We start from the raw sequence: 15,096 nt of genomic DNA, 5'->3' as shown, positions 1-15,096 counted from the left end.
CTGCAGGCTATCATCTTACTTAGACCACTGAGACTAGGGACATTGTGCTTGTGGATTCTGCTATGCTACCACACGTAAGTAGACAGGAGGAAAGTATCCATGCCTCTGTGCATGTGTTCTAACCTGAAGTTGTGGCATTGGTTTTTTATAAGTATCTCATAACACTAATGTATGTACACAGAAACATGGATATTATTTTTCTTTTTAGGTATGGCTCTGTCAAGTCCTTCGTTAGGATTAACAACTTCAGCAGGCTTAGGAATAGGCCTAGGTACAAGCTTGGTCCTTTATGAATGTACAAAGACTACCAAAAAAAAAAAAAGAAGAAAATAAAGGTATAATAAATAAATAAATAAAAGATCAAATGTTGACAATATATAAAATTCTGTTTTGTAAATCATATATTGATCAGTAAGCCAGTTAGTATGTATTATTGTGAGACATGAATTTTTCTCCTGTGCAACTGTTTTAAGGAAAAAAAAAAAAAAAAAAGGAACAAAAGAAAAATCAACTACCCACTCCATTGAATATGATTTCTTACAAACTACCTACTACTTGGAAACATTCATTCCTTAGGTTATGAAATTGTTTAAGTATTGAAAGGCATCAAATAGGAATGTGTGATGGGATTGCGGTCAGTATTACTCCCATAAATAGGATACTTAAATCCATCTTATCAGACCTTGATCAAAAGGTGAGCAGAAATGCTTCTGTCAACTTCAGTGGACTTTGCAGTTGCTCTCTGTAAGATACGAGATCAGAAGTGAGTGTATGTAGCTTGGTGTAGCAGGGGATGTGGTTATCCTGGACTTTGTTTGAAACACATCTGTTTTTCTGAATATGTATGAATGAATATGTAAAGAGTTGCATAATGTTGGCAACTTTGAAATAAACAGTTGGTTACTGCAATACAATGTAGTGTTAGTCATGATTTATCAAGCATGCAGTCCTGAAATTTGGCTATGACTGATGCCCATTCAGTATAAATCAAGCAGGGAGATGTAAGCCATCACTAGGTTACATAATCCTGAGTAAAAATACAGCAGCCAATTTTCCTGGTTTAGTTTAGAGAAACCTGGCTACACACAGTTCTTGGAAATATCTACAGCTGATAGAAACTGCTGAGATTTTAAGAGGGTTGCTTGCCTTTCTACATGTATTACACCAATGGTGATGGGTGACATCGGAGTTGTACTGAAGCAATTTCTGGGATGGTAGTGTGAAGAAACTTAGCATAGTTGAGAACTGGCATATTGAATTTTCCTGCATGTGATCAGATTTAGAGATTTTAATTACATGCAGTTCATAACATTAGAAAACGTCATTTTTGATAGGATGGATTGAAGAACTTTCATGGGGTCAACACTAACTTGCTTATGCCACATGAAGATAAAAAGGGAGATAGGGACCTGGGAAAGAAGTGAAGCATTTTCTGGGACTTGAATAATTCAGAAAAGGAGTCCTGGAGAATGAAGACAATATTGACTGGGGAGGGGAGGGGAGAGGAGAGGAAAAGGAACAACAGTACAACATGTAAAAATGCCCTCTCATACCCAAACACACATTCTTCTGAGCAATACTGATTTATTAAAGAAATTTTCCTCTCTGTAAATAAAGAACAAGTTCTGTGCTAATCCATCATGACCTGCCATAAGTGGCCTGGAACAAACACAGCTGTGCTGTTATTGGTTGCTGGTAAGTCATTTGTTGGCTAGAGTCAAATGCAAAAAGACTAAAAGATCAATGATTTGTGCACGGCAAATGTGGCATCCGAGTAACCTTGGTGTTTTGCCTCTTAATTTCCCCCATGGGAACATGGTAGTGATGAGAGCAGTGTGGCATCCCAACTGAAGTCTCTGGGGAGATAATTACTGGAGCATGATGAGGGTATGCTAATTGTAAAAGGCTCTAAAGACTTGTTTTATTCCCTTATGCAGACTCTTACTGGGAGTTGAATTTAATGACAAATAATGAAAAACATTTTTAAATAGGAAAATACAGAACTGGGGGAGGAGGAGGGTTTATCGATTAGTATGTATTCAAAGGGAACACTAATATTTTTTAATATTTAAATGTTTCAATGGTTGACTATAGACATGAAAATGGTTTCTCAGTACTAAGGCCAAAATTGTGAATACTTGTACAAGAGAACTTTCATGATGGTTTAGGCTACTAGGGGAACTGAAGAGGACAGCTATTCATCTCACCAAAGCTTAAAAATAACCTGTCTGAGTGACAGTATTTTCATTTCTCCTCTCTATTTTGTCCTTTGGGATCAGACTCTAGGTATGCTATCCTAAAACTAAACTAAACTAAACTAAACTAAACTAAACTAAACTAAAATAAAATAAAATAAAATAAAATAAAATAAAATAAAAGCAGGTAACCGGGGAAGAAAATTGCTCAACTGGAAACTGCAATGTTTCCCAGGCAAAAGTTTTCAGCCCAAGTCAACCTGAAGTAAGCAGGAGCAAACCAGCAACAGGTATCTCTGAGACGTCTGGCTTACAAAGAGCATGGCAGGCTGACTGTTGCATACCAGATAATCAAGACTTTTTAACCCGTTATTGATGTAATCTGTTAGGCTTTTATATATATTGACTTGTTACTACTATTCCTCACTGAATAACCTGAACAAGAAGAAAATCTGTGAAGCAGGAAAGAAGGGAAATAGGATAAAACTATTTATTTCCCAGCTTATGTTGAAAAGCAGTTTGACTCGGTGGGAACGAGATTCTCAAACCTCATGTGGAATCTCTGTTACTGAGATGATTACACAGTCCAGACAGGGAGAAAGACCCTCCTTTTGTCAGAAAGGCCACACATCTGCACGGAGGTGCAGGTCATTGACACGTGAATTCCAGTCCTACCAAGCAGACTTAGTTTTCAGTTTTACTGGGTGGTACCTTGCCATGTGTTTCGTTCTGAAATAAATGCTGTTTCTTGCAAAGCAAGGTAAAGCACATGGTGAATATGCAGTTGTTCTCTTGCTCAGGACTCCAGAGCAGCCTGATCTTTCTTCATGCCTTAGGACCCACTCAGAAAGGAGAACTCTGCTTGTTAATAGTACTTTTTTTTTTTTTCTTTTTTTCTTTTTTTCTTTTTTTCCCAGATTCAAATCTCCAGTGCATCATCAGAAATAAAAATGATTTCTGCATAGCCGATTAATATTCAGGAACAAGATACTATTGCTGCATGCTGTACACAAATAAGAGACGATCTCTGATGTGAAGTACTAGCAACTAAAACAGAAAGGAAGAAAAAAGACAGTATCATATTTTCATGGTACACGATGAATGAGCAGATGACTACTCTGTCTAATAACATGAGTTTATTAGTGTATACAGAAGCTAGTATTGTCAGTAGTAAGAGATTACCATAACTGTTGGCCCAGGGAATTTTTTACCCAAAACCCAATTGCAAAGCCAGATCCAAGGCTGCAGATTCAGTCCATGAGGAGAAGCAATATCCAATAATCTCTGCTTACTGCAGGTCAAAGTCTAACTGTAAAGTGTCTACATCACTTAGTGCAGATATATGACTGGCCTATAAAACAAAAAGGCTACAGAATAAATGAAATATTGGAAGACATCTTGTGTGGGTCATCTAAATGGAGTTTCCTTTGCTTGTAGACTACATGACTTGCTCCTGTGCGTTCATGAGACAGGAAGCCAAGGCTTTTAAAAATCCTTAATAGAGTACAAGTGAAAGCAGAAGTCTCCATGAGATCTTGTGGTGTGATGTTGAGATATTTGGCACTACCTGAATTGCTGCCGCTGGCAGGCACTCTACCACTTACTGTCGCTCATTAGTTAAAGGAGCAGCAGGATGCCAAAGGTCTACAGGAGGTTGCCTGCATGCTCTCAAAGGCAGTTATGAATCACATCAGCATTTAGCTCTTCTCTCTTTCTCTCTCTCTCTCTTTTTTTAGAGCATCATAGACTATAAAAGAAAAAGAAGCTTCCTGTGTCAGGCATTGCAGAGTGTTTGGGAATCACAGACAACAGGAGTGTTTCTTGAGATAACCCTGTGCTCAAAGTTTTTTTGTTTCTACCCAAAATGTCCCATCCCAGTAACTTTATTTTTCTGTCATAAATTTACCTGCATACAGCTGGTAATGTCGTATAACTCAATGCTTCTTTAATCAAGAAACAGGGTGGCAGGTAGAGTACAGGGTGGCAGGTAGGCAGGTACATAACATTTTTGGGTACTGTCATAACAAGTCTCATTTTATACTGCTGGAGATAGCTTTGAAAAGCAGAGGTCCCATAATGTTTTTGCACCTGGTGCTGCTACAAACAAGAATAAATTTCCTCCCTTTATCTAGTAGCACACATCAGTCCTACAGCTGAGGTTGTCTCAGCTGCACTCAGGTCCCACAGCTGGCCTAGATGCACATGAAAAGGAGTGCAGGAGGGCCTGATTCAGCTGTGCCTACAGAGCACAGGTAGGAGGCATTTTCAGTGGGATTAGGAGGCCTTATAAGCCGTGAAAAGTAAACTCCTGGATAAAACTTTGAGGCTCAGCAGAACCCCATGGAAGCCACTGGTGTTTTGCTTGCTCAAGGACATCTGAATTTGACTGAACTGTTTCTTTACACGATCAAGCATGCCTATCATGCACAGCTGTGCCTAGAGGTGATCAGTAACATGGACAGAGTTAGACACAAAATCTCTGATTCCAGCTTCAGCAGCAATGTCCTTTCTTGCTTGACCAGAGGTTTTCAAAAGGCACATCTCTCCCCACACTCTTCTAATTTGTAGACAAAAAATAAATAAATAAATAATCAAACCACCTACTCCCATGTTGTAAGGACTGACTGCTCGAGTTTAAAGCATTTCATAAATATAATATTTGCAGTCCTGCAGCTCAGCTATTGGAGGATTCAATAGTTGTTTGAATACCAGTAATCTCTTGGGACCCTGGCCAGGGAAGACTTCATTTAGTTTGTGTGGGAATAGGATGCACAGCACTCCCCAAAATGGGTCTTCTGGCTTCTCTGCTAAATTCTCACCTATGTAAAGGAGATAATACATTTCTATTCCATGACAAGCATGGAATTAAAAACATCCCATCGGGGATCACAATAATAATAATTTTTAAAAAATCTTCTTCTTTAAAATATTCTTATTAGTTTGTCCTGAGTAAACAGGACATGACAGTAAGCTGGGGAAGTTAACAGAATAATTCCAGTTTGTAGGAAATAAGGACTAGCATATCAGTTTCAGGGGATGATGTATGCAGTTTCTCTTCTGGAATGCCTTTTTTCTAGTTCAAGGAAAGTAAGAGTGGTGTCCTATTCAGACCATAAGCGTGCAATGAAATGTCTTCTTTCCCCAGGAAAATTACACAAATACAGGTGTTTGTCATAAAGTTTTAACAAAATCTTTAGAATGAAACACAACTGAAATACTAAAGAATAAGAAGTCTAATGGACCAGTTCTGGATTAACAGACATAGCATGGCATTATCACCTCCAGCTGCCTGGCTGGCATGTGCCAGAAGCAGGGGCAGGGGGAGCAGGGCTGTGCATGAGCCTGAATGTCATCTCTCACTGTCCCAGCCACTGTCTGTCCAATATCACCTCCATCAAGAGCAAGCCCCGAACTGGGACCCCTTCGTCAAGGGCTAGCTAGGAGGGTAACGTTGGGAGGAGCACGGTTCAAACCACAACCCATGCAGCCCCAACAGGTCATCAAACCTCTCCACTATGCTCTGTAAAGAGAGAGCACTGGGCCCCGCAGAGTCAATGTGTACTGAAGGAAACTGAAGGATTCTTTCCCAGGTTTGACCCCATTTTTCAATACCTCTCTGAAGCATAAGAGAGATTTTACTAACGCTTCCTGTTGCTCTTTGTAGAGTACTGAGGACTTTAAGTAGCATTGGAGCTGGGACTCAGGCTTCAAGTGCTATTTAAAGACCCAAATATATCAATTTTCTTTGAGAAGCAAGGACAGGGGAAGATTGGTGTTGCAGAGACTGGAAACACACTCGGATGGGGCAGTTCTCTGAGTTGCTATGGTGAGAGTATGTCCTGCTGTGCTCTGTTGTAACAGTCGTGGAAATACAATGGTTATAGTCTGTTCCAGTGTGGATTTATGAGGACGTTGGAGAGCTTACTCCAGAGCATATTCCCCACCACCCCCCCAGCTATAGCCCGTTGTTGTCAGCAAATGCTCTGTAACTCTTCCTGTATTTTACTCTTGGGAATAGAACAGAAACAGACCCCTTAAATCCAATAAACATGGAAATGGGAGAAGTTTCCTTTCTTTAAAAAAAGAAAAAATCTTTTTTTTTTTTTTTTTCTCCCCTGTATTTTCTTTGCCTTTGACTCCACATTTGAAGTTCTGGTTCTGGCTTTGCAGCCCTAGGCAGTTTGGGTCACCTCTGCCTCCTTTTAGCTTTCAAGCTCACCCCCATTTCATTCCCTGGGAGATGGGGGCAGTGAAAAAGCAAAGCCACATTTAACCAAAGTTAGGGCAATCACCTGGTCCACTCCCATACAAACTTACCCCCCGTTTCTCTTATGTTAGCATTTACAATCTTGCACCCCATAGCAAACTAGATCAGCTTGAAAACTTATCTTATTGTGCTTGAAAAATACTAGTTTTCAGTCCAGTTGGTTCCCTGAGCTGGCTCACTGCTCACAGGTGATGTGGAGGCAGTGAGACATCCTGGTGACAGAGCAGGCTTGAATCAATGTCAAGTCATTAAGAAACGGCAGCCAAATATTGTGGTTTAAATTGTTCTTTTCTTCATATTAGCTGACTAACCCCTTCTCCTTTAGATTGTATTTTTGGGAGGTAACAGAGCAAAGGGAAGGGTAGGAGGGTTTTTATAGACATTGGCCTTTGCTAAGGAGAAATTATTTGCTCAGATGATGGGGAAGATTATAAATACATAATTATAAATGCATACAATCGTAAGTACAACATGTGGAATGAACAAGCATGCTTAAACAACTCGGTTCAAATTTATGGTTAATTCTCTGTGTCCCCATTAGGAGCACAGCTGCAGAAGGCTGTGTCAGCGTGCTGCCAGCCCCATGGGTATGTGTCTTTGCCATCCAGTAAACTCCCGATCTTCATTACAACACCCTTGTGCAAAGCCAGGAAGGTCTGCTGGAAGCCCAGGGCATGGCAACCTGCAGGACCTGGAGGGGCTGCTCACACTGGAAATCTTTGTGCTTTGTAACATCTGAAGGGTTTATTTGGTTTTCTTTGCCAGCTTAGCTCTGTCAGAGTTTTGAAGAGCCTGCACCTGACCACTCCTGGCAGGACAAGTTCGGTAGCTTCGTATTTACTATGAGTAAAACCTGGCTCAAAGGTACCCGTGACGTGTTTTCAGTGGCACCCGTTTGGTCTTGTTAGATATTTTATGAGTTAGCTTTGGGGTTTTCTTAGACCAAATCATCACAGAGCAGCAGCAATGTGATCAGCTGTTTAATTCATTTCCCTGCCTGCTGTGAATTCCTCCGGTTCTTTTTCCGAAGCTTTGCTGCTGTTGCTTTATTATTTTTTTTTTTAACTGAATTGTTCTAGTCCACATGGCACATCATGAATTCTACATAATGTTTTCTTCATTTAGGTGAAAATTATCATCGTGTATCTTTTCCTTTAAAAAGGAGTGTTTGTATTCATTTCTCTTGTCTAGCAGCAGTGTGCCAGGTCCGTAGCTGTGAATCAGTGGGGGAAAAGAAAGAAAGAAAACAAAACAAAACAAAACAAAACAAAACAAAAATATACTGGTAAAGAAATGGTCTAGAACAGGTTTAGTGTCTTGACTCATGATGTGCCACAGTTGGCAACACTAAGAGTGTTTGGAATGAGGAAGGTGCAGATTTGTTTCAGTATACAGATACTTAACTATTTTGAAAAAGAAGAAAAAAAAAAAGAAGTTAATCTGTTTGAAATAGTGCTATGTTTCTCTGAATAGCCTAGAAGCATCAAGTTAGAGATGGGAAAGCAGGAGATATATTGATGTTTTTCATTTTGAAGGCTTAATACTGCAAATACATTTTTTTATAGCTGTTATACCTCAATTCATGACAGTTAGATTATTCTTTGGCTTTATCTTAGTGTAGAATATTTTTAATATTCAGAGCTCCAGAGTTCAGCAACTGTAATCAAATAATTACAGATGCCATTATTTGAGTTATTACACCAATCTCAGTGTATTTCAGTGGATAATAATATAATAAAATAAGCACTTAACTTCTGGAGTCCTCTTCTACGCTCTGAAATGAAAATCAAAGTGCTACTCTTAACTTCCCTCATTAAGAAACTCCAGCCTTGGTTAATAAGATCTGAAAATTTAGGACTTATTTGCCTAAATTACAAGCTCTGATGACTTTAAGTAGAGGACACAGAATTAAAAAATAGAAGAGAAACTCCACATTTAAAAAGACTGTGCATGGGAGAGGAGAACTGAGCAGCGATTCCTCCTTCTCTGGTGCAGAAGAAAGGTCAAGTAGTTATCTTCATCAGGCCTTTGAGTGGCAGGCAGGGTCACACAGGGAGCTCGTAAAAGGAGAAAGGAGAAACAGTAAGCAGTTGCTGTCCTTCCCTAACACTTGTCTTTGAAAGAGGTTGCTCATCAGAGAGAGCAGGAAGGCAGTAAATCCAAAGTATTGGGAAAGAGCAACAAAAGAAAAGAAATAATTGGATGCCAAAGGGACTGTTAGTGTTCTCCTCTAGTGTCTTGGTTAATTCTTCTGCATTGATTTTCCCTGGGGGTGTTTTCAGCTGGAGGACTAGAACTTGGGAGGAAGCAGAATTAGGAGATTTCCATCTCTTTCTGGTCCTTTTTGCATGTTCCGTATTAGCTGTGCCCATGTAACTGTAGGGGGTTAAGTCTGGAGAAGATGATGGTTAGCCCTCATAATCACCTTTGCTCTTTGAATTTCAGCGTCTTTGCTTTACATGGAGTAAGTCATATAGTTTACAATAAATCACTCCTTAATGTGTAGCCACTGACAGCAGGGATTTGTGCTGCACCACATCTGAACCAGTTTTGAATTCATATTGTCTTTCTCAAACAGACTGGGAACAATGCTGTGCCCAGACACAAGCCAGTAGCGGCAGAGCAATAAGGTCTCATTAGGTGCTCCCTCCAGACATTGCTGAGACAGTCTGAGATGTTGTCTCTCACCTTACCCAGTCATCTGAGCATTCATATCCTTCACCCATGCACACAGTAAAAAGTCAAAATGTTTAATATATATGGCATCCACTGGGGGCAGAAGCTGGGACAGGGAGCCTAGCACTGAAGCAGATGAGGAACATCCTCTCCATCCATTCCTCCCACCCTGCTGTGGGGCTGCCATCCTCTGGCTGCAGAGTGCTGCAGCTGTTTTGGCAGTAAATGTTTGCATATGTTAGAAAAAATACATGTGATCATCCGAAGGCAACTGAAACAATGAAGAATTTCACTGCGAATACAGGGGAAACAGAAATAAAAGGACTGGGTTCTTTGGATAGTGGCCTGGGTACTTTCTGACTTAGGAATCCCTCAAGTTCCCAGTATAAAAACTGCACCAGCAGGTCAGAGCAAAGGTCTGGTCAGGTTAATGTCCTCCTCAAACAGCGAGGCAAGGACAGAGCATCTCTGCCCTGGGGCACATTCCCCAGCTCCAGCAAGCTGCGGTTTGTGGACTTTCTGAGTCCAAGGTTTCATCCGTTTCTAATAATGCCTCTTTGTTAATTAATACTGCTCATCTGTCTCTTTATAAATAAAAACAAAGCTGTTGGGGAATGGTATATTATGGGATCGTTTTCAGCAAATTGCACTGTACATCGCTTTCCTCCTTCTGCCTGGCTGAGAGCACGTGGCACTTCGTGCTGCAGAAGGACACGGTTAGGTGTAGTGACCAGACACTTTGCTCTTCCCGGTACAAAACTTGGGGCTGAAGTTCTCTGCTCAGTGCTAAGTGGAAAATCAGGCACATTTTCATAACAGTGTTGCAGGTAAGCAGGGAAAAATAAATTGGAATTCTCAATTCAGCCTTCTGTTGAAGCACTACCCTGTTTCTGGGTTTAAATCCCTGCTCATTCTCATCCCCGTTCTCGGATATGGTTCTTCACTTCCCATGCAGTGTTGCTGTGTGCTACTAAGGGGAGGTTTCGTTCCACTTCAGAGGTGGCAAAGCAAAAATCATAAATATGCAGGGAAGAACTCTTGGAGACGCTTCAGGATTTAAAGGCCTATGAATTTGCAAGTTCTTACTAGCATTTCTTTTTATGGTATATATTGTATCAAATATGGTATTTTCACATTCGAAAATTTGACATGTAAGGTTTTTCCAACTGGAATAGAAAGATGGCATCAGTCATCTGTATTTAAAATCTGAACAGAGAAAGTTGCATAGTGGAACTGGCATCAGATAATGAGAGGGAAGATGTGTTTCCTACTGATCCTCAAAGTGTGGCCCTCAGCAGGTCCCCAAATCTTTCTCAACCACAGGCTGAGGCACAATTAACATGTGTGTTTTATCAGTGAGGATGTTGTGCGAGTTACTTAATGAACGCTTGCAAAATGATTTGCTGCATTTGAATGAAAGAGGCTGTGTAATTGCAAAGCATTGCTGTATTGTATAATTGTATATGTTGCAGGAGGTGTACAGCAAGCCACTTGCTTGCTTCTCGCTGATGAACAAATGTTCTTTTTAGTGCCGGAAGGAAAATCCTGTTATGCCAAAGTGCAGTGTGGATACTCTGCTTTTCTGGGCAGTTTGCTTCCTTGTGTAAAACTCCACTGTGCACAAAGCAGATTTACCTAATGGTGTCTTCTGACTTGAAATAGTTATTTAAGCAGAGAAAAAAGTGTGGAAGACAGTAACTTCCATCTCAACAGCCTGTAGAAAATGCTAAGCTTCAAGCTGTTCCATCAGGATCGACACCCTGCCTCTGGAGTGTCTTCTCCCATAGGAGCGCAGTCCTTGCATGCATGATGTTAGTCCACTGTGCTCCTGACGCGTGCAGCTGGCAGGTCAGGTCTGTGGATGTCTGGTTTATCTGCCACACAGTGCTAAGCCCTTCCGAACGACGAACATGCACAGCAGCGAGGAACTCGGTTGCTTTGTGTCACACGAGTCAGCAACCCCACCTCTTGGCTCTCCCTGTACCAGCCTTGACCTGGGGCTGCTGCCTTCACTGATTGCTGGTTCCTGAAGTACTCCACAACTTTTTTTTTTTTGGGTGGGGGGGGGGGGGGGGGGGGGGGGGCAAGGGCTGCACCAGGACCCATGAACTGCAGCAGTGCAGAGAAGCAGCGGTTCAGCTTTTCCTTTTGCCACTGGGTTTCCTACCAGGCATGCGCCTTTATGCGGAGTGTTTCCATTCCAGAACTTGACTGCAGGCATCAGTATGCAGTAACTACAAGCACAAAAGTGTTTGTGTTTTGGCATGTCACTAAAAGTATGAAGTAATTACTACTAAAATCTGTAGAAAGCAGCCCGAGGAATGGCCCATGCTAAGGAGATGAATTCTCACCACTTGGCCTCTTCCCGTTTTTAGTCAAGCTTCCTGCTCACCCTGTGATTCTTGGTTCCCCACCTGGAGAGGAAAGGCCACTCTCCTGCCCCAAGGTGCTCAGGGGGGCCAGGAGTGCTGGAGCATGGGGCAGATTGGTGTGCATGCAGCGAGTGGGAGACCCTCGCTGGAGCCTGTATCCAGCTGCTTGCCTTTTGAAAGCACAGCAGGATGTGTGTGTGTGTGTAGCTGTTTATATTGGACCGCTGCAGTGGTTGTTTCGTATGTTTGTCAGCCAGGATTGAAGAAGGGATTGAATCTGGCAGCACACAGAGCTGCAGCACGTGCAAAATAGGTGTGACTGCATGTGCATGATGGGATGGGATCTGCCAAAATCCTGAAAAAATAAAAAGGAAAAGTATCCCGAGCTTAATTGTTCACAAGCATTTCTGTGTTCACAGAGCCATCGACACAGAGGAGTGTTGGGTGCTTCTGCAGCTTAACACAGCTGTGACTCCAGCATGACAGTCTAAGATGTGCCTTACACAATATGGTGTCAAAAATCATAAATCTTTGAGCTTTTCTGTGACTAAATGTGTGTCTTGGGCACTATCCAGTGGGCTCAAAGGCTGCTCACAGAGAAGTGCCAAATTCCCAAAGCCCATTCTGGTGAGGAGGTTTTGGGCTTTGGACATGCAGGTGACAAAACTTCAAACTCCCTTCTGTGCTCTAGGACATCTCCACGTCTTCATCTGATCTGCAGGAAAGGGTTTTTCTGCAGTACATGCACATGTCTTTGTGGCTGAGAAGTCCTGCACCCATGTGTGACAGCCCCAGGGAAGGGATGCACCGAGCATCCCCGCTCGCATGGGCCCCAAGCATCACAGCGTTGTAGTGCAAGAGAAAAACCCAAAGTGAAGAAGCGCCAGAAAGGTAGTGAGCTGGAAAAAAAACAGGCTCTTCAGTGGGCAAAACTCTCAGTTTCTTCCAAGAGGAAATAAATCAATAAAACCATTTCAGATTTGTTGTTTCTGCATGTGGAGCTAATTTTTTAGGCCAAGTGAAGAAAATGTTTGCCGAGAGAGCTCAAGAAAGAGGAACAAAAGTAAACTATAAATATTCAGCTCTTGATTTCAGGTTTTAATAAATGATGAGCACTGGGAGAAGTGTTTTTTTCTTTCAAATATCAAATGTCTTGATTCATTTTATAATTTGGTTATATAGTGCTTGTCACCTTTCATCTGGATACAATACAACAGTCCCTGGCAACACCTGAAGATGAGAAATCCCAAAGGAATTGGGTCCGAGAGTCTAATGAGAATCAGGTACTCCTCCATGAATGCTGAAGGCTGTATCTGTACCTCTGCATCTCCATCTATACAGATACAGATATAGCTATAAATAAAACCTCCTGCACAGGAAGGTCTGATCTGAGACGTGATGCTCAGATTACTTGACCTATTTAAAAACTGCTCACAAGTCTGGTGAGACTGTGTTTCAGACACACACCACGTTTACCCAGGTGCTCTCTGGCGGGCAGGCTGCTTGAAGATGCGGCTGGCGGCCCACCCAGCATCACCAGCATTGATTGAAAATCTCGAGATACGCACACCTTCTGCCCTGAGGGAAGTTCCTGTGAAACCAAAGCAGACTTGGGCCAGTGTAAATTTCTGATGTTACGCTTTACTGATGTTTACCAAGCAGCACACATGGCTACATGGTATAGTTTATTGGTACCACCTGAGCGTGCCTAATTGGATTAACAACAGAATAGCTGTGACGTGTTGTTGGCTCAGACCATGCTCCTGAGCACGCTGGTAGAATAAACAAGAAATGATTATTCTGCCAGTTTAAAAATCACCCATTGTTTTTAAATCTACTGAGGCTGGATAGATAAAAATATGAGAGAGCTGAGCTCAGTCTGGGTCCTGGAGTATTCAAACTATTTAGTGGGAACTCAAGGAAGGAAATAATGCAGACTCCAACTATCACACAGCCAGCCAATGGAGAGAAAAGGATTCAGATGATCATCTGCTTGCTTGTGTTACAAAGCGGAATTCCAGGGGATGGAGAACATGCCCTTCACCATAAATCACCACAGTATCAGTGGCAGAAAGTCCTTCCACCTTGCAAGCTGCTAGCTGTGGGAGAAGAGCAGCCTTAGCTGAGTAAACTCTGCTCTGAAGGTAAGCAGCTGGTGGGTGCTGTCCTGCTGCCAGGTCCTCAGCATCTGGAGCAAGTGGTTTCTCTGGGAAGGAGCACTAGCAATTGTACAGTTTAGAGTTCATGCTATGTTTTGGGGAGATTTTTGTTAAAACAGACCATTGTCAGAGGTACATTCTGTACTCCAGATAACACCTTAACCCAGTGCTTGATGCAAACTTCACAAGCTTGCTGGCAGCATGTGAAGAGGAGAGGGCTGCCTGTTGCCCCCTGGCAGATGTTTCCTCCCCATCTCGGTGGCTGCAGGGTGGGAACAGCCTAGAATGGGAATTGCTGGGACTGGACTCCTCGACGGGCTTAGCTATGGCATTTTGCTGTTTCCTAAATCTGACACAGACTTCAAGGCTCTCCACCCCATTTATGCAACACAGGAACTTGACTGAAATTTGTCAGTGGGTTGAAATGTCCAGTGGTGGAGCTTACACAACTTGAAGCAACTGCAATGCCAGGGGAGGAGAGGCCTAGCTGAACACCACTAGTGGCCAGGTGTTGTGGCTTAACCCGGCTGGCAGCTAAACACCACACAGCCACTCGCTCACCCTTCCTCCTCCCTCTCTGGAATGGGGGAGAGAAACGGGAAAGTGAAGCCTGTGGGTTGAGACAGAGACAGTTTATTAAGACAGGGAAATAATAATAACAATAACAATAGTACTACTACTAATAATAATGGTTACGAAACAAGTGATGCACAATGCAATTGCTCACCACCCCCTGACCGATGCCCAGCCTATCCCCCAGCAGCCGGTCCCCCCACCCTGGCCAGCCCCCCCACATTAATTGTTCAGCATGACCCCAGATGGTACGGAATACCCCTTTGGCCAGGTGGGGTCAGCTGTCCTGGGTCTGTCCCCTCCCAGCTCCTGCTGGCAGGACGCAGCGAGGAGGTGAAAAGTCCTTGGCTTGGTGTAAGCACTGCTCTGCAACAACTAAAACATCAGGGTGGTATCAGCATTCTTCTCATCCTCAATCTCAAACCCAGCACCCTACCAGCTACCAGGAGGAAAATTTACTCTCTCCTAGCCAAAACCAGGACAGCACTTCTGTTTCCAACCACCAGTGGAGAGCTGGGTAGATGTTGTCTACCTGCTCTTGAGGAAGCCTTGCAACACTGCCTCCCGTTAGCTCCTGCAAGAGAAGCTGCTGATGGCTGGCCTGGATGAGCAGACATTAGGGTGCGCTAATTAATAACTGAGCCTTGGAGCGGCTGCCCCCAGAGGCCGGTGATGTCAGAAGCTGTGGTGGTTTTACTCAGGTGGGCAGCCGAGTTCCACCACGGCTGCTCAGAAAATATGGCCCAAAGAGCTCAAGGTTTGAGATCAGGATGAGAGAATTAAAGGGAAAATGGGGAGGGGGGGGAAAAGGAGAAAAAAAAAAAAAAAAAAAAAAAAAAAAAAAAAAAAAAAAA

At 42.6% G+C, this 15,096-nt stretch overlaps 1 long non-coding RNA gene across 1 annotated transcript in view; it reads left to right on the top strand.

The window, feature by feature from the left end:
• Nucleotides 1-13,145: 13,145 nt before the first annotated feature.
• The window catches only part of LOC118174518, a 37,425-nt gene continuing 35,474 nt past the window's right edge, over nucleotides 13,146-15,096 (top strand). The window contains exon 1 of the long non-coding RNA XR_004754675.1: nucleotides 13,146-13,654. This is a non-coding gene — a long non-coding RNA (uncharacterized LOC118174518). The remainder of the gene's footprint in view (nucleotides 13,655-15,096) is intronic.

The sequence above is a fragment of the Oxyura jamaicensis genome, chromosome 14, assembly GCF_011077185.1.
Source record: "Oxyura jamaicensis isolate SHBP4307 breed ruddy duck chromosome 14, BPBGC_Ojam_1.0, whole genome shotgun sequence".
Lineage (NCBI taxonomy): Eukaryota > Metazoa > Chordata > Aves > Anseriformes > Anatidae > Oxyura > Oxyura jamaicensis.
The sequence above is the reverse complement of the archived record's forward strand: the minus strand, read 5'-3'. Positions and strand labels throughout refer to the sequence as shown.